At 35.4% G+C, this 14,384-nt stretch overlaps 1 long non-coding RNA gene across 1 annotated transcript in view; it reads right to left on the minus strand.

Moving 5' to 3' along the window:
- Positions 1-5,872, minus strand: part of LOC102481386 (uncharacterized) — a 51,347-nt gene extending 45,475 nt beyond the window's left edge. The window contains exon 1 of the long non-coding RNA XR_336829.1: positions 5,811-5,872. This is a non-coding gene — a long non-coding RNA (uncharacterized LOC102481386). The remainder of the gene's footprint in view (positions 1-5,810) is intronic.
- Between the last annotated feature and the right edge of the window lie 8,512 nt (positions 5,873-14,384).

The raw sequence follows: 14,384 nt of genomic DNA on the forward strand, positions 1-14,384 counted from the left end.
ACTACGCTGCTTGCCCCGGCTCTCACTCCTTCACTCAGGAAACCCGTTCGGCTGTCCCCCCGGGTCGGGACAGGAAACCATTATGTTTCACTTCCTCACTGAGCAAACCGTTTCTCAGAAATCATGTGACCAACCGTTCTTCCTGGGGACAGTTGGGTTTCTAGGCAATGGGAGAGATCTACCCACATCAATGATTGACTCATACTGTTCTATCTCATTTGCATTTCAGGCAACCAATCAGTGCCCACCATCCTGTATATAAGCTCATAATTCTTCCTCAATAAATGGAAGACTTGATCAGCACCTCGTATTGTCTCTGCTCTGTGTGTGTGTGTGTGTGTGTGTGTGTGTTTGTCCCCTCTCTCACTCCCTCCCCCAGGAAACCTGCTCGACTGTCCTGCAGGTTGGGACACTCCTCTGAGGGAGATAAGTCCTGGTCACAAAACTGAATTTTTACTTATAATGATATTATTGCCTTATCATACTTGTCATAATTATTCTCACAGAACATAAATGTTAATTTTATGAAACACGATTTTCACTTATTGACTAATATAAGACCTCAATGATTACCTTTTCATCCATATAAAATTAATATACTGTGCTCTCACTGCCAACCCATTTGCAAACATCTTAGTATCAATAATCTGCTGTTTTGTATTATTCTTTCTTAGTATTGTTCTTTGTAACCAAGAACCAAGCAGTAAAAATGGTGAATTCACTGAAAACAGATTTTCAACTTCATGCTTTAATGATAAATCCATTGACTATTTTCTGATTGCTTGGGGTACTATAGCTTTTTAAAAATGTGATTATACATTAGTATCTGTCAATAAATGCATTTTTATTTTTCCAAAGTAAGAGAACTTTGTATGAGATATAGAACTCCTACTAAGGCTTTTAGTAATACATGATACTACTTTTTTTCTTTATGAGAGAGATTTTTGCTATAGGGCACATGTGCTCGCCAGAGAGACAAAGAGAGACAGAGAGACAGAAAGCAGGAAATCATGGCCATGCCTCAATCCCTTCTGCATTCTCCTCTCAGGATTTTGGGCACATATGCACATGCACCTGGCATGAGTTTTAAGCCACCAGATCCAGGACTCTAACCATGGTTGACTATGTGGGAGTCCAGTAATGTAACCATTATGTCATCTGCTGGTCCTACCAATACTACTTTTTTTTTTTGGAGAGGTTTTTGCTATAGTGCGTGTGCGCTCACCAGAAAGACAGAGAGAGGCAGAGAGATAGAAAGCGAGGAATCATCCCGCAGAGGGGATGGTCACACCGCAATCCCTTCTCCTCCATTCTCCTCTCGGGATCTTGGGCACGCACGCACACGCATCCAGTGTAAATTTCAAGCAGCCAGGTCCAGGTTGACTACATGGGAGTCCAACAACATAGCAATTACACTAACTGCTGGTACCCCAATACTACTTTCTTAACCAAGAAAAAAATGAATATGGGTAAGAATAAAAAATAAACAATTCCTACTTCTTCTTCAGCTGTCTTTACATATGCAAAATGTGACAATAATAATGGTCCATAAAGCAAATTATAAGAAGGGCTTTGCAGAAGTAATAAACATAAGATTTTTATGGTTAATTAACCTATTTCTTCCTGTCATACATTTTTTTAAAGGTTTTTACGATATGGCATGTGAACTCACCAGAGAGAAACATAAAAAGGGAAAGTGAGAAGTTACCCCCAGGGGGCATGGCCATGCCACAATCTCTTCTCCTCCATTCTCCTCTAAGGATTCTAGGCATGCATGCACTCTGCCCAGCATGATTTTCGAGCTGCAAAATCTGAGACTTGAACCAAAAAGTCAGCAACCTGGGAATTCAGTGGCTTAACTACCATGCACCAACTGGCCCCATATACTTTATTTTAATGCAGGAAAATATTTTGCTTCAAAATATACTGTCCAAAAAATTATGATATAAATTTTTTCCTTCTTTTACATTTGGCCCTTCTGATGATATTCTCCTCAATATTTACTTTTTTCTTAACTTCTAGTGGTTTCTTGTCTCCTGACAGTCTTTAGATTTCTCTAATCTTTTCTCTCCTTCATCCCTCATCATTCTTTCTTTGCTTCCTCCTTCAATTGGACCATAAAATTACTAAGCCAGAAGAACTGGATTCTAGACCAAGCTCCATCATTTATTTAGCAACTAAATATAAAACAAGAACTAAATATGGAACAAGACTATTATACTGTATCATCTTCAGTTTATTCATCTATAAAATGGGCATGATGGCATCTATCCCAATGTTCCTTTATTACGTTTCAAAGTTGCTGAAAAACCTTGCTACATAAAGCAAAATTGTATTAAACAAATGGTATTAATAATATAAGAGTTCTTCAAAAGTTCACAGAAAATGCATAGTATGAAAAAATTTATGCATAGATTTCAAAAAACTTTGCACCAAAATAAACTTGTACTTTCATTTTCCACGAACTTTTTTGTAGTCCTTTCATATTACCTTGAAACTTCCAATTTAAACTTTCTGATCTGCTCTATCAACAAATGAAATTTTCCTTCTCATAAAAAAACTTATTTACTCTGTCAAGATTTTTATCATCGTTTCATATGGAGATAGAACTCAAAATGCCATCTTGAAACCTGATCTCCACCCCTCTAACCACACGTAAACCATATTTGAGTTCTATAACATTGTAATACAGTCTTCTGATTACTTATCTCTATATTTTTTCCTTATTTATGCTTATACTTTTTCATTTTATAAGAGATTTAATATGTGCATGTATGTGTTCCATGTACTTCTCTTTTGACAGTAAAGACATTTTGATGGATTTTTCTATTAAATATGTGCCAAGAAGTCCACATATGGTGTAGTTTGCAGTGTACTGGACTGCAGTTCTGGGAACCAAATGGTCAACAGCAGGTTTAAATCCTCAGGTTGACTTGAAAACAGATCAGGGACATGCACAGGCACTCAAGATCCTAATGAACTGGAAGGCTGGAGAAAAGAGATCGATCATGGTATGACAAGACTCTGTTGAGGGTTTTCTCTCTTCTCTCTCTGGTATCTCTATTGCACATACAAAATGTATATATACCGCTTATTTTTTAAATTTCACTCTTTCATGGAAGCACAAAAATAAGTCCATTCTCGAATAAATCATGTATTATTCAGAGCTTTTATTATGATCACATATTCTGTTTCATTATTACAGCTGACATTCTTTTGAGAATTTTTCTCCTAATGGGATTATGACTGTTTCAATCTGGGAACCCCAGATGTCCGGTTAAGATAAGATATAATGTTTGGCTGATTTTCAGAATCTGAGTCAGAAATAGACTTACCACAAGTCATTGTTTAACCATCTATATTGAAAATTTATCTGTGATAGCTAGGGATATGTGTAGCTTTTCAATCTGATCTTTCGAAATTCTGTAACAGACCATGTCTTAGGGAATATATGGAATTTCATGATACCGTATTTTATTCATTAGAAAGTTGGATATTTTATATTTTAAAAATGTCTGAAATGAGGATTCGATTCCTTACCCATCTGGCAAAAAAGCACCAGGGCAGTTTAGTTGGTAGCATCTTTTCTTTCTTAATGTTAAATTAAATAATGATACATCTTACCAATGGTAGCATTTTAAATTCAAGAAAATAAGATTAATAGCTTTGGCTATGAAGCCAAAGTATCCTATTTCAGATAAATCACAGACAAAAAAAAATGGTCATAAAACATTTAGAAGATGTATGTTTTTTTAAAACTTCAGGCTTCTGCATATCTCAAGAAATTTGTCAGAAGAACCAGTTTATGCATTACAACTCTTTATTTTTTCATCCGTCTAAAAGAGTTTCTTTTAAACCTAAACATACTTCTGGTGATATGTAACATGGCAGCATAGTTAAAGATTAATTTATGAGATTATCTAAGTAATCACTGAATTTTTTTCTTTTTTGGGGGGGAGAGAGGTTTTATTTTTTCTTTTTTCTCCTTTTCTTTTTCTTTTTTTTTTTTTTTTTTTTTTTTTTTTGTTATAGGGCGTCTTTGTTACACGAGATAAGAGAGAGCTAGAGAGACAGAAAGCGAGAAATCATCCCCCAAGGGGGATGGCCATGCCTCAATCCCTTCTCCTCCATTCTCCTCTTGGGATCTTGGGCATACACACACACACGCCCTGTGTGAGTTTTAAGCCACTGGGTCCAGGACGCGAACCATGGTCGACTACATGGGAGTCCAGCGACATAGCCATTATGCTAACTGCTAGTCCTAGTAATCACTGAATTTTGATAACAAGACATTTTTAAAAATGGGTTGTCAGTTAAGAGAAGTTGATACGGTTAGAAGTTTACTCCCATCAAATCCTTTTTTGGGGGGGGGGGAGGTTTTTGTTATAGGGCACGTGTGCTCACCAGACAGACAGAGAAAGACATAGAGACAGAAAGCGAGAAATCACCTCCCAGAGGGGATGTCCATGCCGCAATCCCTTCTTCCTCCATTCTCCTCTCGGGATCTTGGGCACACATGCACACGCGCCCAGCGTGAGTTTTAAGCCACCGGATCCGGGACATGAACCGCGGTCGACTACATGGGAGTCCAGTGACATAGCCATTACACTAACTGCTGCTCCCATTCATCAAATACTTTTAAATGGTATTCTCCTTTATAGGGAACAATTCTCTGTTCTCTTGACACAATCAGTAGTCTCCATTGTAAATTTTCCATGAAGAAAGATACTGATGCGTTAATGATCTAGGTGACTATTGTTACAATTCAGTCCTCTATGAGTGACACACTAATTTCATTCAGACAATGTGCATGGATGCTCATAGCATTTTCTAGCTAATATTCTCAGTTGAATATCTAATTGAATGAAATACAACGTGTAATCAAATATACACATTGACACAATTCTTGTAAAGTCTAACTGGTCTGTGAAATAAAATGAAAAAGAAATACATAGACTACTGTTTTTAAACAGTGCAGTGTCCTTACAGATAAAGTGAAAGAATAAATTTATCCAAAACAGATAGGGCATATTAGAATATTTTAAAAATCTGTTAGAAGTGGTAGTTTTAAGCCTTTCAAAATTAAAATGTAGGAAATGAATCTTAGAAGAAACAGGCCTGTGATATTGTTTGAGTTACTCATGTAATTACATTTCTTTAATAAATATTTGTTGAATGGATGGATGGATTTTTAGCATAATCAAAGCCTTGAAATAATAAAAAAATTTCAAGGTTTTTTTTTTTAAATCTTTGTTAAATAGCGCTAGATTTTCCCTATATAGTATTTATTATTGAGTTTGTGGTTGACTTGGCTGTTATATAAATGTCAGTTCTATTGCTAGATGCAGAGATAGCTGCCTGGAATATAGCATCTAGTCTTGATAATGTACACATCATTCTTTGTTTCTTTTTGAACCTCCGTAGATATAATAGTTCTCTCTTTCTCATAATTTTATAGAAATTTGTAAGTTAATTCCTTATAGTCTCTGACTTCTATTTCTTAGAAAAAGTGGCGTTAGGCAGAGTATCTGTGAGTTTTCCCCAAAAAATGATGGGGCATAGAATTCCCAAAGTAGAGCAAGAAATAGTAAACAGATAGAACCAATTAATAAATATTGAAATGAGAGGGGCCCACAAGAATTCTTAAGTTAGTAATCAGAGACCATTCTGTCATAATAATCTTTGAATTGGAAAGATGAAAAATTGCTATTTACTATAGACTATGAAGCAGACAGAAGCATATTCCTAACCTTTAACTCAGTTTTTGTTAACTAGAAAGACATAATATATAAAGGCATTCCTCTACTTACCTTTTCATAAATATTAGTGATTGCTTTTAATATTATATCTTGGTGGTCCATCTGGACTATGCCAAGTTCATTTAGTCTTTGACGGGTAATGTTAAGTAATCTCTCTCCGTTGATCTCTGCTCTTTCAAATTTTTCTCCATATACCAGGAAACTATAATCCAACTCTGAGAAACAAATTGAAATGTCATGTAAAATGGGAGCTATACCTCCTTGTAATGATTACTATATCATTCTATTGGCATATGATTGCTTGTGGCTCTTTTGTCATTATCAATGACTTACATTTTTATTCCAACATTCTGTTTTATATTCAACATCATTAGTAATAAAGACTTGGGAAAGACAAATTTTTGTAAGTCCTTACAGAAATATTTAAGTACAAAATTTAATTAACAAGAGATCCTATTAAATATTCAAGAACAATCAGAGATTATAAGTGAAAGTAGATTTAACACCTATGATATTAACACCTATGATAGTAATGTGTAAAATAGACAATTGAACTGAAATAAAAAATGCTTTTTTTTTTTTTTTTTTTAAAAAAAGGTTTTTTTTTTTTTTTTTTTTTTTTTTTTTTTTTTAGTATTTTACTACAGGGAGCATATATTTGCCAGAGAGACACAGAGAAAGATAAAGATAAAGAGAGAGGAAGTGAGAAACTATTCCCCAACCCCAGAAGGATCCCCATGTTGTAATCCCTTCTCTTCCATTCCCCTCATGGGATTTTGGGCACCCATACATATGTGCCCAGCATGATTTACAAGCTGCTGAGTTAAATACTTGAACTGCAGAGGTGGCCATGTGGGAAACCAGCACCTTAACCAACAAGCCACCTGTTGGCTCCTATGTCTTGTGATTTATGACTGCTTCAATTGACACTATAACAATTTAGAATCTATGTAATTTATGTATGTGAACTATTTTGATATAGCATATGCTCTTCATCAAACTGACTCATTACTTTGATCAAAACAAAAAAAATTTGTTTCCCTCCCATTCCTGCCTGCCCGATGGGACTGGATTTTGGCACCAGCTTTGACCCCTGTGTGCTCCCACTCTCTAGGTTAGTTTTAGAACTCTCTCCATTAAGTTATATGTCGCTAGCTCATCTCTAGGTTATTAGGATGCAAAAGTTTAGGAGAGTATCCAACTACCTAAAGCAGCCTACATAAAACCTACTCTGTACTGGAAGTAATGAACTATGTCTTAGAAGAATTAGACTCTTTCCAGTAACACACCTGGGATTTAAGGCTGAGCTTTTCCCTTCCATCATTTCATAATATACTTTAATAAAAAAAGAAGAAGTTAATACTTCATCAGATGACTAGAAATCAATGCAGAAACACAACAAGAAGAAAAGGAAATATCTAACCCCCAAGGGAATACAATAAACTCTCCCCACAAGAGGCAGCACAAAAGAAATCACAGAAATGTTTGGAAAAATTCTGAATATTCACTGTGACAAAGCACAACAAGATGCAAGAGAAAACTCAATTCCAGGAGATGAGAAAAATCATTCCAAGACATGAAGTAGGGATTTCATAAAGAGATAGACACCATAAAAAAAAATCAAATAGAACTCCAGGAAATCAAGAATACAATACAAGAAATCAAAACCTGGCCTGGGGAAAAACATTTGGAGGAGGGATACGAAGACAGCATTGTTGAGGCAGGGAGGTAGTGTTGTTATATTTTGATCAACTTGACCGGGGAGAAATGTTCACATATTGAAATGATCACCTTGTAAGCTAAATAATGTGATTGAATGTATTTTAAAAATGTAAATAAAAATAAATAAAAAAAAGAAATCAAAATCTTCCTCAAAATCAATAATAGCAGACTGGATCATGCAGAAGAATTTCTGCCCTTGAAGATAAAGTCTGACATAGACTAAACCAACAAAAATAATTTTAAAACAACCAAAAATATAATAAGGATAACATACAGAAAATTCTAGACAACACTGAATGTCCAAATACATGTAAAATAGGTATTCCAGAAGGCAAAGAAGCTGATAAAGAAAGGCACAACAAACCTCTTCCATAAAATACTATCTGAAAACTTTCCAAATCTAGATGAACAAGGAGAAATTCAGATCCAAGAAATACACAAAACTACAAATAGAATCAACATAAGAAGATCCTCTTTTCAGCACATCACAGCCAGATTGGTAAAAATAAAAGACAAAGATAAGATTATAAAATGACAAGAGGGAAACAGCAAGTTACTTACAAAGGCATTAGGCTAATATTAGACCTCTTGACAGAAATAATGCAGGCAAGGAAAGAATGGAAAGATATAATCAAAATGCTGAAAGAAAAACAATTTCAACCAAGAACACTATACCTGGCAAGATTATCTATCAATAAGAACAAGTAAAGGGGCCAACAGTTTGCTAATAATAATCATGACAAATACGTTTTTTAAAAAAAGAACAAGTAAAATCATTCAAAATAAGCAAAACCAGTGATAATTTACCAACATCAGACCAGCTTTTCAAAAAATACTGAAGGAAGTACTGTATTAGGAAAACTAAAGAAAGAAAAATAGAAATAAGAGAGTACAAATAACTAAGAAGATGGCTAACAAAATGGCAAGGCTAAGTCAACAAAGATCACTAACAATGCTGAATGTTAATGGGTTAAATTCTCCAATTAAAAGAAATAGACCAGCTAAATGAATTAAAAAACAGGAGTCCTCGGGAACCAGCAGCTAGCGTAATGGCTATGTCGCTGAACTCCCACGTAGTCGACCGCGGTTCATGTCCCGGACCCAGTGGCTTAAAACTCACACCGGGCACGTGTGCATGCGTGTCCAAGATCCCAAGAGGAGAATGGAGGAGAAGGGACTGCAGCGTAACCATCCCCCCTGGGGGGTGATTTCTCACTTTCTGTCTCTATGTCTCTGTCTGTCTGGCGAGCGCACGCGCCCTATAGCGAAAACCTCTTCAAAAAAAGAAAAAAAAAAGAGTCCTCCATATGCCACCTACAAGAAACATACCTCATATGTAAATACTTTGACTGAAAGTGAAAGGCTGGAAAAAAACTATTCTGTGCAAAAGGAAATTAAAAAAACTAGAGTTGTGATGCTGATATCAAGCAAAGTAAACTTAAAGACAAAAAGTCTAAGAAGAGACAAAGAATGACACTATATAGTAGTAAAAGGGCTAATTCAACAAAAAGATGTCACAGTTACAAATATCTATGGAGCACTCAAATACCTGGAAGAAAGACTTCTAGATATAAAGGAAGAGACAAATGCAAAATAATAATTATGAGAGATCTCAACACTCCACTCTCTCCTTTGAACAGAAAATCCAGATGAAAAAAAAAAGATAAAGGATCTAATAATACTAAAACCCCAATGAACTTGGTAGATGTCTATAGAACTTTTCACACAACCACCACAAAATAAACATTTTCCTCACCACCACATGAAACATTTTTGAAGATGGACAAATGATAGGTCACAAAACAAGCTTTTACAAATTCAAAGGTATAGAAACTATATCCAGAAACTTCTCTAACCACAATGAAATTAAACTTGACATGAACTACAGGTAAAACCCTCAAACATATACAAACACATAGAAACTAAATAACCTACCCTTAAATGATTTCATAACCACTGAAGGAATTAAGACTGAAATCAAAAGAATCATTGACAGTGAAACGAGCACACACATTTTTATAACCTATGGGACACAGAAAAAGCAGTCATAAGAAAGAAGTATAGCAATTAGTGCTCACAAGAAAAAAATTGAAAAGTTAAACAAATAGACAACCTAACAATACACCCAATGAACTTGAAAAATAACATCAAAAATGAAAGCAAAATATAAGAGGAGAAAAGAAATAAAAAAGATTAAAGCAGAGATAAATGAAAAAGAGAATATACAAACTATACTTGAAATAAAACAAAAAATTTTTCTGAGAAAATAAATGAAATTGACATATCATTAGTTAGACTACTTAAGAACACAGAGAGGAACCATATAAATCAAATCAGCAATGGAACAGGCAATATTACAACACACATAACAGAAACACAACAGACTAGCAGCAAATACTATGAAAAACTATACACCAACAAACAAGAAAACCTGGATGAGATGGACAAATATCTGAACATATATAATCTACCAAGATTTAGTCGAGAAAGCATAGAAAGCTTAAATAGGCCCATAACAAGCAATGAGATTGAATCAGTAATACTCTCCCAAAAAAGAAAAGCCCTGATTCCTAGAGCTTGAACGTCAAATTGTACAAAACTTTTAAAGAAGAGCTAACCCCATTCTACTCAAACCATTTCTCAATATCCAAAATGAAGGAACCCTCCCAAATTCATTCTATGAAGACTCCATCACCCTCATTCCAAAAACAGAGGACGACATTACAAAAAGAAAACTACAGGCCAATATCTGTAGTGAATACAGATGCAAAAATTCTCAACAATATACTAGCAAATTGTATCCAACAGCATGTAAAAAGGTTATGTACCATAACCAGGTAAGCATTATTCTAGGGATGCAGGGTTGGTTCAACATACGCAAAACAATAAATGTAATATATCACATTAGAAGGAAGAAAGATAAAAATCTTATGATTATATCAATCAATGCAGAAAAATCATTCGATAAAATACAACAACCCTTCATGATTAAGACTGTCAGCAAAATAGACACAGAAGGTACAATTTTTTAAAAGTTATTTAATTTTGTTTATTCATTAATTAATTTTAATTTTATTAGAGAGACAGAGAGAGAGAGAGAGAGAGAGAGAAGGAAAGTAAGGAAGCAAGCCACTAGGTCCAGGACTCGAACCGTGGTCCATCATGAAGGAGTGTCCAGCACCTTAACTAGCATGCCACATGTGGGGCCCCAGAAGGGACAATTCTTAACACAATAAAAGCCATATATGAAAATGTCTTAGCTAACATCATACTGAATGGGGAACTGGAAGTCGACCATGCTGTCCACTTTCTCCACTCTTTTCAATACAGTACTAGAAGTCCTAACCAATGAAATCGGACAGAAGAATAAAATAGAAGGCATACAAATAGGTAAAGAAAAAGTGAAATTATCTCCATTTGCGGATGACTTGGTTATGACATGATTACATACATAGAAATCGCAAAAGAATCTACATTAAAAAACTCCTGGAAGTGATAAATGAATACAATAAAGTGGAAGGATAAGGAATCAGCATACAAAAATCTATAGCATTTCTATACACCAACCATGAATGAATTTAGAATTGAAGAGAGCACTCCCATTAACAAAAGTACAAGATACCTAGTAATAAACCTAACCAATGAAGTCAAAGACCTCATTGAGGAAAACTATGAAAAACTATAAAATGAAATTGAAAATGATGCCAAAATGTGGTGCAACATCCCAAACTGCTGGATTAGAAGAATTAATATAATCAAAATGTCAATTCTACACGAATTAATCTACAAATTTAATGCAATCCTAATCAAATTACCAGAGTTATTCCTCACAGAAATTTTTTTTAAATCATAAAATTTGCCTGGAATAATAAAAGATCCTGTATCACCAAAGCAATACTGCACAAATAGAATAAAGTAGGAGGCATCTCACTCCATGACTCCCAAATTTATTACAAAGTGGTAATAATAAAAAGATCACAGTACTGGCACAAATATAGGCATGTAGACCAAAAGAACAAAACATAGAACCCAGAAATTAATTCCCAAACAAACATTGTTTCTAGTGTATCCTAAGTGTAGACACCATAGCCATTAATTTCTGCCTAAACTATAAAGATTTGGGGACCAGCAGTTGGCGTAATGGCTATGTCGCTGGACTCCCATGTAGTCAACCGCGGTTTGAGTCCTGGACCTGGTGACTTAAACTCACGCCAGGCATGTGTGCGTGCATGCCCAAGATCCCGAGAATTTATTAGCGCGTATCTTCCAGCCCACTCTAGCCATTAAGATGGCTATTTGTCATATTATGTAACTTTATGTAAAATTTGGCATTGACATTGTAAAAAATAACATAAAATGGAAAGAGAATAGAAATATGAAAGGATAAATTAAAAGTCTGGGAGTTAAAAAAGAAAATGAGAATTGATTATTATAAATCATAGTAATTATTATTCAGAGAAGATAAGCATCATAACAGTACAACTCTTCTTTATTACAAACAAAAAATAAATACACTAATTTTTATTTATTTATTTATTTATTAACAGAGGATGTATGTTCTAGAAAGAGACAGAAAGCACTGTTCAATACCACACTATTACCTTTTTTTCCTCCATGTATCCTGCTAATCAGGATTTGGGGCACATATGCACACATTCCTGATGTTTTGTTTTGTTTTGTTTTGTTTTGTTTTTCCTAAGCCACCAAGGCCAGGTCTTGAACTATGGTCATTCCCATGAGAAATGGCTCCTAATGCACAGGATTTAACCACTGTACTATGGGGTGAGCCCTACAAATTGCTTTTCAATCTAAGATTTAAAAGTTTCCATAATCTGGGACCAGCAGTTGGAGTAATGGCTATGTCGCTGGACTCCTATGTAGTGGACCACAGTTCGAGTCCCAGACCCAGTGGCTTAAACTCATACCAGGCATGTGTGTGTGAGTGCTCAACATTCTGAGAGGAGAATGGAGGAGAAGGGATTGTAGCATGGCCATCGTCCCTGGGTGGTGATTTCTTGCTTTCTGTCTCTGTCTCTCTCTGTCTTTCTGGTGAGCGCATGCACCCTATAGCAAAAATCTCTCCAAAAAAAAGCTTCCGTAATTTATTCAATTTATCAGGAAAGAATTATACAATTACCTCCATGAAAACATTGAGACTTAAAATTTTTTAGCAATATATTTTCAAACACTGGAATCTTGATATTCTCATTCTTTTGAACAATTCATACTGGCACTATACAATGAAAGTGATATAGAAAAGCACTAGACTCATGGAACCAACCCATATGTCCATGAACAGATGAATGGATTGAAAAAAGTGTGGAATATCTAACCTGTGGAATGCTACTCAGCCATAAAAAGCAATGAGACCCTGGCATTTGAGAGAGGGTGGCCAAATATGAAAGATTTACTGCCACATGAAGCAAGACAGAAAATGAAAGAGAGGCATTGTATGTCCCCGCTCAATATGTGCCGGTGTCTGCATTCAGTGGGAGAAACTGAAATACTTGAAAATACAGAGAGACATGGAGAGCAATTGTGGACACTGGAGACAGTGTGGAGGAGGGCAGGAAGTGGTAGAGGATGAGAGAGAAGGAATGAAGGGAAAAAGAAAGTAAAACAGTTAAGAACACAAAATGGAAAATTATCTATTAAAGATAACGGGTATCGTAATATCTTTGATTGGGCCTATGCTCAGTGTAATCTGGATGGAAAAATTCCTTTTATGTACTGTAATGATATTGTGAATGAATATACAATTTTTAAAAAGTATTATCATACATGTTATCATCAATAGATCATTTTACATTTTGTGTCTCTCTAATGTTTTGCTTTTTTTCCCCTTGATTCCCTTCCTTTCATCATCCCCCACTTTCCATCCTCCTCCCACATTGTCTCTGGTATCCACAATTGTTCTTTGTGCTTTTATATCTTCCAGTCTTTCAGTTTCTGCCATAGAGTGTAGACATTTAGAGTGTATTAAGTGGAGAAATACAACACCTCTTTTTCATAGTCTGGGTTGCCTCTCTTAGCAGTGGATCTTCCATGTTCGTCTATCAAATGCCAGAGTCTCATTTTTTATGGATGAGTAGTATTCCATAGTGTATATGTGACATACTTTTAAAATCAGTTCATCTGTTCATGGACATTTGGGTTGGTTCTATGTCTTAGCAATTGTGACTAATGCCACAATAAACATGGATGTACAAGTGAAAACAAAACAAAACAAAACACTAGACTAGAAAATTAGACTGTTTACTTCCAGTTCTGCTATGTATGTACCCTTTTCAGTACTTTGGTTAAATCACTGATTTCCCTTGAGTGAGTTTCTTTATATTGTGTGTGTGTGTGTGTGTGTGTGTGTTTTCTTTTCCTCTGCTTCTGCCTTTTATTCCACTTTAAGCTTATTTATCTCTTCCATGAGCAAGAGAGATATATAGAGAGAAACAACGCCTCATCTGCAAGAGGATCCTGAGGCTACAATCTATTTCCAGACACAGCCAGCCCCAGTCATGGGCAAATATGTGCCTGGTGTACTAAGAGAGGTCTCTAGAATTGAACCAGGAAGTTTTCTATGTAGGATTGCCTCACGGTGCTGTATTTACCACTGTGCCGAGCTCTCTCATATTCACCTGCCTCTTATGAATGGATCTATAAAGGATATGGGACTAACCATAGCAGATGAAATAAAGTATCATATTCAACAATGTAGCAAGGTATGTGGTCACTATCAGCGCAGGAAAATAGCTCTTACTACCACCCCAAAATGACTTTAAACAATCAGCAAACATATCAGTTGTTCAGAGAAGTGAAAAAAACCTAGAGAAAATACAAAGCCACCACGCCTAGGCACTCAATCATACCTGGTTACATATGGGACATACTGATTCCACACACATTAAG

This window comes from Tupaia chinensis, unplaced genomic scaffold (assembly GCF_000334495.1).
Source record: "Tupaia chinensis unplaced genomic scaffold, TupChi_1.0 Scaffold143610_2, whole genome shotgun sequence".
Taxonomy (NCBI): domain Eukaryota; kingdom Metazoa; phylum Chordata; class Mammalia; order Scandentia; family Tupaiidae; genus Tupaia; species Tupaia belangeri.